Source organism: Physeter macrocephalus, chromosome 4 (assembly GCF_002837175.3).
Source record: "Physeter macrocephalus isolate SW-GA chromosome 4, ASM283717v5, whole genome shotgun sequence".
Classification (NCBI taxonomy): Eukaryota; Metazoa; Chordata; class Mammalia; order Artiodactyla; family Physeteridae; genus Physeter; species Physeter macrocephalus.
Window position 1 is genome coordinate 35,599,651 of NC_041217.1, and position 12,013 is coordinate 35,611,663.

Consider the following 12,013-nt stretch of genomic DNA (forward strand, 5'->3'; position numbering starts at 1 on the left):
CAAACAAGAGGACAATTAAAATTTCAGAGGTCCTCCCCAAGAAGCAAGGGGTCTGAGGCCCACATCTGGCCCCCAGCCCAGGGGTTCTGCACTGGGAAGACAAGCCCCCAGGATATTTGGTTTTGAAGGCCAGTGGGGCTTTACTTTTGAGAGACCTAGAGGGCCGTGGGGATCAGAGACTCCACTCTTAAGGGGCGCACACAAAATCTCACACACTCCACGACCCAGGGCAGAAGCAATAATATGAAAGGAGCCTGGGTCAGACCCACCTGCTGGTTTTGGCAAGCCTCGTGGAGAGGCAGGATGCCTTTGGGACTCGCTCTGGGGACAGAGACCCTGGCTGCAGCCATTTTTGGGAGCTTGTTCTACCACGTGGACACCGGCGCTGGCAAGCGCCATTCTGGAATCCCCCCTCTAGCCTGTAAGTTCTGAGACCCGACCCTGTCCACCAGCTGGTCAGCACCAGTCCTGGGTCTTCCCAGGCCAAGCAGCTAGCTGGGTGGGGACACAACCCTACCTATCAGCAGGCCAGTTGCCATAGGACACCATGAGCCCCCAGCCACCCAGGGATCTAGAATCGCCCACGAGGGGTTGGGCAGCATTCCCAGGACTCCCTAGGCCTTAGCCCCACCCATCAGTGGGCCAACACCATGGCCCTTCAGCCAGCCATGTCAAGATGCAGTCCACCCACTAGCAGGCTGGCAATACCCTGGGATGCCCTGGGCCCCAACCCTGACCACCAGCTGGCCAATATGAGCTCTGGGACACTTTGGGCCCCTTAGCCAGCTGCCCTGGGATCTGGACCTAACCACCAATAGGTACCACCAGCTCTAGAAAACCCTGTATCCCGAAGCCAGTCATGTCAGGAATGGCCCTGCCCACTACCGGATTAACACTAGCTCTAGGATCCCTAATTCAAAAAGATATATGCATCCCTATGTTCACTGCAGCATTATTCACAATAGCAAAGATAAGGAAGCAACCTAAGTGCCCATCAGTAGATGAATGGATAAAGAAGATGTGGTAAATATACAATGGAATATTACTCAGCCATTAAAAAGGACGAAATCTTGCCATTTGCAAAACATGGATAGACCTAAAGGTATTATGCTTAGTGAAATAAGTTAGACAAAGAAAGACAAATACTGTATGATTTCACTTATATGTGAAACCTAAAAAACAAAACAAACGAACAAACGTAACTAAACAGAAACACAGTCATAGATACAGAGAACAGGTAGTTGCCAGAGGGAAGTGAAGTGAAGGGAGAAGAGATATCAGTGAGGAAGATTAAGAAGTACAAACCTTCAGTTACAAAATAAATGAGTTAGGGGTATAAAATGTACAGTGTGGGGAATATAGTCAATAATTATGTAATATTTTTGTATGGTGACAGACGGTAACTAGACAACCTGGTTATCATTTTGAAATGCACAGAAATATTGAATCACTATGTTGTACACCAGGAACTAACATAGTATTGTAGGTCAGTTATACTTTAAAAACAAACAAACAAGCGAACTCATAGAAAAAGAGATCAGATCTGTGGTTATCAGAGGTGGGGGTTAGAGGGAGGGGGAATTGGATGAAGGCAGTCGAAAGGTACAAACTTCCAGTTATAAGATAAATAAGTACTAGGGTGTAATGTACAACGTGATAAATATAATGAACAATGCTGTATGTTATGTATGAAAGTTGTTAAGAGAGTAAACCCTAAGGGTTCTCATCACAAGAAAAAAATAATTTTTTTCTATTATTTTGTATCTATATAAGACGATGGATGTTCAATAAACCTACTATGATAATCATTTCACAATGTATGTAAGTCAAATCATTATGCTGTACACCTTAAACTTATATAGTGCTGTATGTCAATTGTATTTCAATAAAACTGGAAGAAAATAAACAAATAAAGTAAGTTAAGTAAAGGCTAAAGAATAAAAAGAACATGTGACAGAGACCATATGTGGCCTGTGAAGCCTAAAAAAAGTTAACTTTCTGGCACTTTATAGAAAAAGTTTGCCAACCTCTGCTTTAGACCCTTGAAATGTCAGTGGAAGTAGCATGTGTCAATTTTGGGCAGAAGCTTTAAGAAGCTTTAAAAGATAAGGATTAGCTTGCCATGTCCTGTATCTGACAACCAGCAAAGTTTCAGAAAGATCCTATCAGTTTGGATCCCAGAATGAAGACGACAAGGAATAGAGCCATAACTGACCCATAATATGGACATGCAGCACAAGTGAGAAAGAAACCTTTGTTGTTTATAAGGCATTAAAAGTTTCAGGGTGTGTTATCTCACAATAACCTAGCCTAAACTGCCTTATACATTTTGCTAATGAATACGCGCTTCTCTATATGCCTGAAAATAATAAAACTGTATTTATTTAAATAATATTTATAATTCAGAGTTCTTAATAATTACTCAAAATATATTTCTAAAAAGCTGTATCTTAAAAACATTCAAGGATTGAATTATATTTAGTTCCTAAAAAAATTATTTTACCAGCTTCTTAGATTGTTGGACTAAGCATTCTTTGTATTGTTGGATCAGAGCACTTTTGGTACAGATGAACTTATTTGCAAAGCAGAAAAAGAGACACAGATGTAGACAGCAAACTTATGGATACCAAGGGGGGAAGGGAGGGTGGGATCAAGTGGGAGATTGGGATTGACAATATATACACTACTATGTATAAAACAGATAACTAGTAAGAACCCACTGTATAGCACAGGGAACTCTACTCAGTGCTCTGGGGTGACCTAAATGGGAAGGAAATCTAAAAAAAAGGGGATATATGTATACGTATGGCTGATTCACTTTACTGTACAGCAGAAACTAACAACATTGTAAAGCAACTATACTTCAATAAAAATTAATTTAAAAAAAGCACTTTTGTTTTCCTCTTTTCCAGACTGCAATGTTCCTTCTGATTTTGAAACTTGAAAAAGACAATGTAAATTTTTACTTAAGAACTAGCACTTAATTCAGATCAAATTTATTCACACATGAATAAGACCCAATAAACAACATTAGTTAACATTTGTCTAATGTTATTTAATTTATAACATTTAGAGTTCCTGCTCTGTGCCAGATGATGTTCTTTACATGGATTCTCTTTTTTTTATCATTCCTTTTTACAAATGAAAAAAATGAGACACACAGAGGTTGAGTATTCACCCAAGAACACATAGTTAGGAAGAAGTGGGGAACCAAGACGTGGAACCAGGGACCTCAGAACCTCTATGCTCCCAACCTCTATGCTATACCAACCCTCCTAAATGCAAATATAAACTTGATCTTGAAAATCTAACAATTTCAGTATTAAAATTATAAGTTTCCACTGTCAAGTAATTTTAAACCTTTTATGACAAACCACAAGTGAGTTAGTATAAAGAATACAGTTTTAGAACCTGAATATAGCTTAAGGGACAATGACAGCTTTCATTTCAAAGAAGAATATACCCATCCCCCCGGGTAAGCTGACTAATATGAAAAATGTACTTATAATACATGATATTTTCTATCAACTAAATGCTATCGTATTCCTTTAAAACTGAGCCAAATTAAAGTTCAGTTTACTTTATTATTGTAGAATATGGAAATATTAAGAGATATATAACTTTGATTATATAAATTATATACTTTGATTATGTAACATGAGATAATTAAAAATCTATGTGTACCAGATTTAAGTCTTCACTTCCAATTAGCTCTACTAGCTTTTTTCTGCTTCAACAGAATGTAATTAGTACTACTCTAATTATCAGTTGCCCCAAAGTGAGAGACTATAAAATCAACACTGTAAGTAGGTAAGATATAGCCTATATAAACAATTCTAGGTCTAAGAGGTAAAGGGAAGACAAAAATCATTATTTTTTGGAAGACCAGAGGATATCTTTAAACTATAAAACAATAAATAATGGCAGAATGATTAAAATATACTAAGAATACGTATTTTGGGACTTCCCTGGTGGTCCAGTGGTAAAGAATCTGCCCACCAATGCAGGGGACGCAGGTTCGATCCCTGGTCGGGGAACTAAGATCCCACATGCCGCGGGGCAACTAAGCCCGTGCGCCACAACAACTGAGCTCGCACGCCTCAACGAGAGAGCCCGCATGCCACAAACTATGGAGCCCACAGGCCCTGGAGCCTGCGTGCCACGACTACAGAGCCCACGCGCTCTGGAGCCTGCATGCCACAGCTAGAGAGAGAAAACCCGCAGGCCACAACTAGAAAGAAGCCTGCGCGCCGCAACAAAAACATTCCGCATGCTACAACTAAGACGCGACGCAGCCAAGGAAAAAAAACAAAAGAATACATATTTCACTTCAGGTTAACAACTAATATTTCTAGTCTATGAAGGTTTTCACATACCTCATCTCATTTAATCATCACAACTTTGGGAAGTACTTAGGTCACGTATCCCAATAGTATCCCAATTGCTAACATGTGTACTATGGAGAATTAGCCTTTTTTACAACAGCTTTGCATGCTCAACACCTAAAAATGTGTATTTCACTCAGATAGGAGTTCCCAGTAATGAATGAGCACACAGGGTACCTGCAGAGCCATGCTCATTTTCAGGGATAGAAATCATTTAAATATACCTGCTTCATATAAATAGCATCAAGAGTTTATATATAGGCTTAAATGTACAATCATTTTTGACCAGAGTTGTTCCTCGCCTTGAATAGAATAAAAGAAAATGTAACTGTCAAATAGATATTTTTTCTGGTTCATTACATGTCCATAGAACAAATGTGATGATGAGACAGAAAACCCACTAATAAAAAGTTTCCTTCAAGTTTAATTTTTTAAAATAAAGTTCCTCTGTCCTAGACCTGAATGCAGTAATGTCTTAAGCTCATTTTCCACCATAAGAACATAAATGCATCAAATGTAAAAACTGCTTCTTTTATAAATTAAATTTCAAATTTTCCAGAAAGAAAAATAATTTTTGTAATTAGTATTTATCAGTTCTCTTTAAATTCTCACTGTATGCCTAAATAGGCATCACCCTGGAAAAGCAGCATTAAACCCCATCAACCTCAAAATAAATGTCACAGCAGATAAAACCACAACTCTTTAGGAAGAAACATCCTCAATACTACTAATTCAGATGAAAAAACTTTAATCAATACCATTACTACTGGTTGTTTTATAAAATATATTCTGATAAAATAGATGTTCATATCTACGATTTTTCAAAATTAGTATCTAGCACTTTAATATTGTTTTTCCAATGAAGAACCTACTATTTTAAATTATCTGTCAAGACTTTCAATGTGAAAATCCTAGAATTAAGGATTTTGGTTTCAAAATACAGTTGCCCATTGGATACTACCCTGCTATTTAATACTAACACGATGAGGAGAATGACTAGGAAAAAATAAAATGTTCCTTCTGTTTGGTATTTCTTTTATTTCTAAAGGGAAGGCCTCAAGGACAAGCTCACTCAATGGCATTGTTCATTAATTATCATCCATTTACGAAAAGCCTAAGATAATGAACAAGAGGCACAGTGGATACAACTATTTTATTACTGTGAAACAATCCAGAAGAAAGGGAACTGCTTGCGGTAATGTAATAAAGTGCTTCTTTAAGGTAAAATATATATATTTCACAGCTGTTGGTAATGATGAAGAAGGCATGTGTTCAGGATGTCCACCTTATAGACTCTCCAAAAGAATTTTTAAAAGTAGTGGTCAAGGGCTTCCCTGGTGGCGCAGTGGTTAAGAATCCGCCTGCCAATGCAGGGCACACAGGTTCGAGTCCTGGTCCAGGAAGATCCCACATGCCTCAGAGCAACTAAGCCCGTGCGCCACAACTACTGAGCCTGCGCTCTAGAGCCCGCGAGCCACAACTACTGAAGCCCACACACCTAGAGCCCACGAGTCACAACTACCGAAGCCTGCACACCTAGAGCCCGTGCTCTGCAACAAGAGAAGCCAATGCAATGAGAAGCCCGTGCACCACAACAAAGAGGAGCCCTTGCTCGCCGCCACTAGAGATAGCCCGCGCGCAGCAACAAAGACCCAACGCAGCCAATAAATAAATTTAAAAAAAAATCATGGTCGACATTTAGAATTTGAATGTTATATCTCTCTCCATGGTGTTTCTTTAGAAAACACTATTTTATCCCCTTTTGCTCCATTTAATGCATTTTAATGTTCTTGTTTTTTTTTTTTTTTTTTTTGCGGTACGCGAGCCTCTCACTGTTGTGGCCTCTCCCATTGCGGAGCACAGGCTCCGGACGCGCAGGCTCAGCGGCCATGGCTCACGGGCCCAGCCGCTCCGCAGCACGTGGGATCCTCCCGGACCGGGGCACGAACCCGTGTCCCCTGCATCGGCAGGCGGACTCTCAACCACTGCGCCACCAGGGAAGCCCAATGTTCTTAATTATAGAATATGCTGCTCACCTGGACCCAAATTTACCTATCATAATCTTTACTCCACTCTAAAATGATCAAATAGTACTCTCTTTCCAAAAAAACATTTAATTTCTCTCATTAGTATTATAAACAATTGCTATCAGAATCTTGGAAAAATTAATAGCATAAAATAAAATAGAGCAGAAAAGGAAAATATTACCTGTAATATTTATTACACTTAAGCTTATACTTTACTTTTCTGGCTTTTTTTGAAAAAATAATACAAAAAAAATGAAGTATGAGTTGGTCCTTGGTAGTTTATAGTTTAGCAATTGGATGGTTCAACTAAATGAACCCCAGTTAAGATGTTTGATGTTTTTCATTCCCCAGACTAAATATAAAAACCAAATGATTTTAGTCACTGAAATTTTAGTTTCTCCCACTCAATTCTTCTGCATGTTCAAAATTTCTTGAGATTTAACATTTAAACTTGACTTCTTTTTAAACTAAGTTTAAACTTAACATTTAAACTAAGACTCTGATTTAAACAAAAAGCTTCCTTCTATGCTGTAATTTAGCTTCTCCCTTTCACTGATTTATCTGATTAACAATTCTTCATGTGAGACTAGTTATTCCCCTCTACCAGTAATATATGCTCACTTACTTTCTCTTTGAATAACTGCCTCTAAATAGGCCTATAACTATTTAGTTTTATACTAAAGTGAGCCATGACTCACATTACTGTTATTGTCTAGGGAAATGAATTGCATACATGCAGCTTTCTCTTTGATATAGTCATTTTTAACTGTGATCATTAATTTATCATGAAGTATTTATTTTAAATTGCTTTAGGATGACGAAGCGTAATCTACGTTTAGAAAATGTAGATTTTTATTGACAATGGTAGTATGTGAATTGTAGTGAATATGAAAATAGATGAAGATTAGTTTTTTAAAAAACTTTTATTTTATACTGGAGTATAGTTGTTTAACAGTGTTGTCTTAGTTTTAGGTGTAAGTTTTTTTTTTTTTTAATTAATTAATTTATTTATTTATTTTTGGCTGTGCGGGGTCTTTGTTGCTGTGCACGGGCTTTCTCTAGTTGCGGTGAGTGGGGGCTACTCTTTGTTGCGGTGCGCAAGCTTCTCATTGCAGTGGCTTCTCTTGTTGTGGAACATGGGCTCTAGGCATGCGGGCTTCAGTAGTTCTGGCACACGTGCTCAGCAGTTGTGGCTCACAGGCTCTAAAGCGCAGGCTCAGTAGTCGTGACGCACAGGCTTAGGTGCTCCATGGCATGGGGGATCTTCCCGGACTAGGGCTCGAACCCATGTCCCCTGCATTGGCAGGCAGATTCCCAACCACTGCGCCACCAGGGAAGCCCAGGTGTAAGTTTTAAAAGCTATTTGCAAGGGGACTTCTCTGGTGGTCCAGCGGTTAAGACTCTGCACTCCCAATGCAGGGGGCCCAGGTTCAATCCCTGGTCAGGGAACTAGATCCCACATGCTGCAACTAAGAGTTTGCATGCCACAACTAAAGACCCCGCTTCTGCAACTAAAGATCCTGCATGCCACCACTAAAGATCCTGCATGCCGCAAATAAGATCCCACATGTTGCAACTAAAGATCCCACATGTTGCAACTAAAGATCCTGCATGCCACAATGAAGATCCCGCACATAGCAACAAAGATCCCATGTGCCGCAACTAAGACCCAGCACAGCCAAATACATAAAAAATAAAAAGCTATTTGCGAGGAGTCAAGATGGCAGAATACGAGGATGTGGAATTCGTCTCTCCTCACAAGTACATCAAGAATACATCTACAGGAGCTTCCCTGATGGCGCAGTGGTTGAGAGTCTGCCTGCTGATGCAGGGGACGTGGGTTTGTGCCCTGGTCCGGGAGGATCCCACATGCCGCAGAGTGGCTGGGCCCATGAGCCATGGCCGCTGAGCCTGCGCATCCGGAGCCTGTGCTTCACAATGGGAAAGGCCACAACAGTGAGAGGCCCGTGTACCGCAAAAAAAAAAGAAAAAAAAAAAGAATACATCTACAAATGGAACAATTCTCACAGAGTACCTGCTGAACATTAGTGGAAGAATTCGGATGCCTAAAAGGACAAGAAAAATCTCCTCACAACTGGGTAGAATGAAAGAAAGAAAAAAAGAAACGAGGAATCAATAAAGACACCGCCAACCCTGGCAGGAAGCTGAAGGTGAGGAGAGGTTCCTGCAATCAGAAAACCCCCCCACAGTGCGAAATCAGCTGGGACAGAAAGTGACCTTTGGGGGATCGAAGGAGAATACAGCACACAGTCGTGGAAGGCAGGATGAAGAATCTATCTTGATGCCAAGACCAAGCTCCAACCAACTGCCTGCAGGCTCCAGTGCTGGACACCTCATGCCAAATGACTAGCAAGACAGGAACACAGCCCCACCCATCAGCAGACAGGCTGCCTAGAATCATACTAAGCTCACAGACACCCCAAAACACACCACCAGACGTGGCCCTGCCCATCAGAGGGAAAAGACTCAGCTCCATGCACCAGAGCAGAGGCACCAGTCCCTCACCAGGAAGCCTACACAAGCCCCTGGACCAATCTCACCAACCAAGTGGCACACAACAGAAGCAAGAGGAACTACGACCCTGGAGCCTGTGGAAAGGAGACCGTAAACACAGTAAGTTAGACAAAATGAGATGACAGAGAAATACATTGCAGACAAAGAAGCAAGGTGAAAACCCACAAGACCAAATAAATGAAGAGGAAATAGGAAATCTACCAGAAAAAGAATTCAGAGTAATGATAGCAAAGATGATCCAAGATCTCTGAAACAGAATGGAGGCATGGATCGAGAAGATAAATGTTTAACAAGGACCTAGAAGAACTGAAGAACAAACAATCAGTAATGAACAACACAATAACTGAAATGAAAAATACAATAGAAGGAATCAATAGCAGAATAACTGAGGCAGAAGAACGGATTAAGTGAGATGGAAGACAGAATGATAGAAATCACTGCCACAGAACAGAATAAAGAAAAAAGAATGAAAAGAAATGAGGATAGTCTCAGAGACCTCTGGTCCAACATTAAATGCACCAACATTTGAATTATAGGGGTCCCAGAAGAAGAAGAGAAAGACACAGGGTCAGAGAAAATATTTCAAGAGATTATATTCGAAAAATTCCCTAACATGCGGAAGGAAACAGTCAACCAAGTCCAGGAAGCACAGTCTCATATGGGATAAATCCAAGGAGAAACATGCTGAAACACATATTAGTCAAACTAACAAATATTAAATACATAGAAAACATGTTAAAAGCAGCAAAGGAAGAGCAACAAATATCATACAAAGGAGTCCCCATGAGGTTGTCAGCTGATTTTTCAGCAGAAACACTGCAGGCCAGAAGGGAGTGGCAGGACATATTTAAAGCGATGAAAAGAAAAATTCTACAACCAAGATTACTCTACCCATCAAGGATCTCATTCAGATTTGACGGAGAAAGCAAAAGTTTTACAGACAAGCAAAAGCTAAGAGAATTAGCACCATCAAACCAGCTCTACAACAAATGCTAAAGGAACTTCTCTAGGCAGGAAACACAAGAGAAGAAAAAGACCTAGAAAAACAAACCAAAACAATTAAGAAAATGGTAATAGGAACATATATATCAATAATGACCTTAAATGTAAATGGATTAAATGCTTCAACGAAAAGACACAGACTAGCTGAATGGATACAAAGACAAGATCCATATATATGCTGTCTACAAAAGAACCACTTCAGACCTAAGGACACATACAGACTGAAAGTGAGGGGATGGAAAAAGATATTCCATGCAAATGGAAATCAAAAGAAAGCTGGAGTAGCAATACTCATATCAGACAAAATAGACTCTAAAATAAAAACTATTACAAGAGACAAGGAAGGACACTACATAATGATCAAGGAATCAATCCAAGAAGAAGATATAACAATTGTAAATATTTATGCATGCAACACAGGAGCACCTCAATACATAGGCAAATGCTAACAGGCAAAAAAGGGGAAATCGACAGTGACACGATAATGGGGGAATTTAACACTCCACTTACACCAATGGATAGACCATCCAGACATAAAATAAATAAGGAAACACAAGCCTTAAATGACACATTAGAAAAGACAGACTTAATTAATATTTATAGGACATTCCATATGAAAGCAGCAGAATACACTTTCTTCTCAAGTGCACACGAACATTCTCCAGGACAGATCACATCTTGGGTCACAAAACAAGGCAAGAAAACTCAAATCGCTATCAAGCATCTTTTCCAAGCAAAATGCTATGAGATCAGAAATCAATTACAGGAAAAAAATGTAAAAAACACAAACACATGGAAGCTAAACAATACGTTACTAAATAACCGAGATCACTGAAGAAATCAGAGGAAATCAAAATATACCTAGAGACAAATGACAATGAAAACACGATGATCCAAAACCTATGGGAAAGAAACCATAAAGATCAGAGCAGAAATAAATGAAATAGAAACAAAGAAAATAATAGCAAATATCAATAAAACTAAAAGCTGGTTCTTTGAGAAGATAAACAAAATTGATAAACGATTAGCCAGACTCATCAAGAAAAAAAGGGAGAGGACTCAAATCAATAAAACTAGAAATGAAAAAGAACAAGTTACAACTGACACTGCAAAATACAAATGATCATAAGAGACTAATACAAGCAACTATATGCCAATAAAATGGACAATCTGGAAGAAATGGACAACTCCTTAGAAAAGTACAACCTTCCAAGACTGAACCAAGAAGAAATAGAAAATATGAACAGACCAGTCACAAGCAATTAAATTGAAACTGTGATTAAAAATCTTCCAACAAACAAAAGTCCAGGACCAGATGGCTTCAGAGGCAAATTCTAGCAAACATTTAGAGCAGAGCTAACACCTATCCTTCTCAAAATCTTCCAAAAAATTGCAGAGGGTGGAACACACCCAAACTCATTCTACAAGGCCACCACCACTCTGATACCAAAACCAGACAAAGATATCACAAAAAAAGAAAATTACACAAAATGACACATGCACCCCAATGTTCACTGCAACACTATTTACAATAGCCAGGTCATGGAAGCAACCTAAATGCCCATCGACAGATGAATGGATTAAGAAGATGTGGTACATATATACAATGGAATATTACTCAGCCATGAAGAGGAATGAAATTGGGTCATTTGTAAAGATGTGGATGGACCTAGACACTATCATACAGAGTGAAGTAAGTCAGAAAGAGAAAAACAAATATTGTATATTAATGCACATACGTGGAAACTAGAAAAATGGTACAAATGAATCAGTTTGCAAGGCAGAAATAAAGACACAGATGTAGAGAACAAACATATGGACACCAAGGGGGGAGAGTGGGGGGTGGTGGTGGTGAGATTAATTGGGAGATTGGGATTGACATATATTCACTAATATGTATAAAATAGATAACTAATAAGAACCAGCTGTATAAAAATAAAATAAAATAAAATTCAAAAAAAAAAAAAATTACAGGCCAGTATCACTGATGAACGTAGACGCAAAAATGCTCAACAAAATACTAGCAAACAGAATCCAACAACACATTAAAAGGATCATACAACA

The 12,013-nt window shown here is 39.1% G+C and overlaps 1 protein-coding gene and 1 non-coding gene across 5 annotated transcripts in view; one reads left to right on the forward strand and one right to left on the reverse strand.

Annotated features, from left to right (window-relative positions):
• SYT14 (synaptotagmin 14) overlaps positions 1-12,013 on the reverse strand; it is a 236,577-nt gene that overhangs the window by 54,212 nt on the left and 170,352 nt on the right. The gene's annotated exons all lie outside the window — the stretch shown is intronic.
• Positions 7,789-7,861, forward strand: TRNAG-CCC (transfer RNA glycine (anticodon CCC)). The gene has a single exon. It is a non-coding gene; the product is annotated as a tRNA-Gly (tRNA).